This window comes from Somniosus microcephalus, chromosome 6, assembly GCF_052327205.1.
Source record: "Somniosus microcephalus isolate GS21.2 chromosome 6, FLI_Smic_1.0, whole genome shotgun sequence".
Classification (NCBI taxonomy): domain Eukaryota; kingdom Metazoa; phylum Chordata; class Chondrichthyes; order Squaliformes; family Somniosidae; genus Somniosus; species Somniosus microcephalus.
Window position 1 is genome coordinate 114,935,896 of NC_140992.1, and position 2,875 is coordinate 114,938,770.

Genomic DNA, 2,875 nt, shown 5'->3' on the forward strand with positions numbered 1-2,875 from the left:
AAACACTTTACACTTACCTCACACACTTACCTCTGCACACATGCACCCATCACTCACCTGCACAGGACATCTCGACCCCTCCAACTCCTTCAGACCGACGGTCCGCCTCGCTAACTTGGCGTGGTTTGGAGCCGTCGGGAAGCCCACACTTCAGGGCTAAAAATATGGATTAGACAAAAAACTGCCTGTTAACTACCTGTTAACAGGCAGTTAATTGGCACTAATCCCCTTCCCGCCTCGGGGAGGCGGCTCCCAGCACAGGTCGGATACCCGCCTCCTGGGACATTGGCACGGAGGCGGGTTGGGGGCGGGATGGGTTCGTGCCCCCCGATTCTGCAATTTTCCCGCCTCCAAACCCGCCTCCACAGGGCTTGGAAATTCGAGCCCTCTGTCCTTAAAGGTATGTTGTACTAGTAAGGATACCTAGTACACCTGCTAGATAAAACTTTATTCGGAAGAAGAATTGAGGAAATAAAAGGCTTCTTCGGATTAACACAGAAAGATTGCTACTTCTAGCAAACACAAAGAAAAACTCTACTGAGTGACCGGCATTCAGAAGAACTTGCCCCTTTTTGCATCAATCATCCTCAACAAGAAATTACTGAAGCCTGGATTTCCAGACAGGTTGGCTCCAGTTTTACAACCTGCCTTTATCTTTTAGCCTTACTTTTAACAAAGAGACTCACACAATTATGAGAGGTCGTGATCTGTTTACGACTCACTAAGAGCTTCTTCTCTGGAGCTGAGCCAGGGATAACGACTTTACAGCTTAATCGCTTAAAAGCCTGTATTCACTGTTTACTTCCCAGTACTCAGTTCAACTGCTGAACTCCATACTGTGAGTGTATCCCCAGCCAGGTTACAGGGTATTTCCCCATTAGAATCTCAAAGGCAACCATTTGGCAATTTTACTGGGTACTGTTTCTACAATAGCAAACAAAAAGCTTTGCTCGATGGAGTCACAAATCAGCAGATTTGCTCAGTTTAATGTACTAACCTGTGGGATTTACTCGCCTAACGTGCCTTAGCATTGATAAAGATCGGATTGTTTTTGTGACTTCTCGGTACCTCAGTGCATAAACATATGGGGAAACTGCCTTGGGTATCATCATAAGCATATTCGCCATTGACAGAGTGATCCAGAGTCCTGCACTATAGGAAATCAGGTGCAGTTCTTGGAGTATGCTCCCTGCCACGAGCACAATCAGGGGAAAGAAATAAAAAACTAACAGCACAGAATGGATGACGTAAGTTTGCCTCGCCCTGGAGTTGCCAGCCCATATCCCCGATGTCTTCGTTTTGCAGTATAACATGACATAGCAACTGAAGATCAGTACTAAACATATTAGAAAATAAATTACTGTGAAACTGTAATAAATTTTTAACAAAGGTATTCGAAGGACAGAGAACACAAATATTAAAGGTAATATACAAATCGACAGTGTGGAGAACGGATTCTGTTGAGTTCCCAGTGTTATTATATAAATGACGGATGGAGCAACGGCAGAGATAATCCATATACAAACGATGATCTTAAGAGTCCTGGAGTGCGGTAAAAGTGAGGTATAGCGAAGAGGCCAACCAACAGCCACATAAGTGTCCACCACCATAGCAGTGACTGTCAGAATCCCATTACAATAAGCCACTGTTAGCACGTACAAGAGCGTTTCGCAAATGACTTTAGGCATTCCTACACTTGCGGCGTTAAGGATGTCAATGAAGGTGTTCAGTATTGAATAAATCAAATCATTAACCAAAGTGTTGGCAAGTAGCAGATACCTGGTCTCCTGACGAAGGCTGCTGTTTGAAAAGATGGCCAGCAGGACCAGAGGAGTGGCCAACAGTGAGGCAAAGACACAGATTAACAGAGGAAGCATCAAAATATCTGTTTTGGAGTGCCCCATAGCACTGAGCCATGCCTGGATGACTTTGTGTTGAAGATGAAGGTCCTCAGGAAGGGAGGCATTTGCAGAGAATTGCACAGTCACGATTTCTTCACCCGGAGGAGACATCTCATTGTAGGAATCTCAATGTTCACATTTAGATAAATTCATTCTCTGCTGCTTAAGGAAAGCTCATGAGTCCACAGATCTGTGTCTGCTTGTATCCGGTGTAGCAATGCTTTCCAAGCTCTTCAGCCAACTCAACTCAACTCTCTGACTTTGACTAAAGCCTTCTCTGAGTTACTGCAGATTATGGCTACAGCCAGAGGCAAGCAATATAAAAACCTGTATACTCTCCAAATATGAAGAAGGAAAATCCTTCTGTACAAATGAAAAGGGAACCATTGTTCCCTTATGCAGTACAAAATCGGTTCCAATATACTTTATTGTCCTGTTCAGTTTTCAGAACCACGTGCATAGAAGTCAATCCTGCAGATGTTAAAGGCAGCAAAGAGATTCAGACTTATTCTATCGTCTCCCGGAATTATCTTCATCTCATAAAAATCAGTGGACTGTAGCAACAATGATCTTCACATGGAATAAGTATAGTGCCCTCAGGTACAGTATAACACCTGCCGCTCCCAGTCGAGCAGAGATTCACTGCAACTTCCTTTGTCAAAAGCTGGATGACTAATTGTTTGATTTGACACTTCATTGGACACATACTTTACCTGACCAATGACAGTGAACAGAAGGATTGGTTTACTTAAATCAGCCTCTCAATGAATAACAGCTACTAAACAACCTCTCCCAAAACAGCACTAAACCACATGAGCCACTTCTAGTGGTGCAGATGATTACGTTTGTTTTTGTAAAACAATAGTCTGGATTTTCCCAGGTCCCACCTGCACGGTATGGGGCAACCCAGGAGACGGCAGGAAACCCGAAAGTTCAGATTTCCCAGCACATTAACTCCACAGCATGCGAGCGAC

General features: G+C 44.1%; 1 pseudogene; it reads right to left on the minus strand.

The window, feature by feature from the left end:
• Nucleotides 1-237: 237 nt before the first annotated feature.
• Nucleotides 238-2,054, minus strand: LOC147116014 (putative G protein-coupled receptor 148; annotated as a pseudogene).
• Nucleotides 2,055-2,875: the final 821 nt, after the last annotated feature.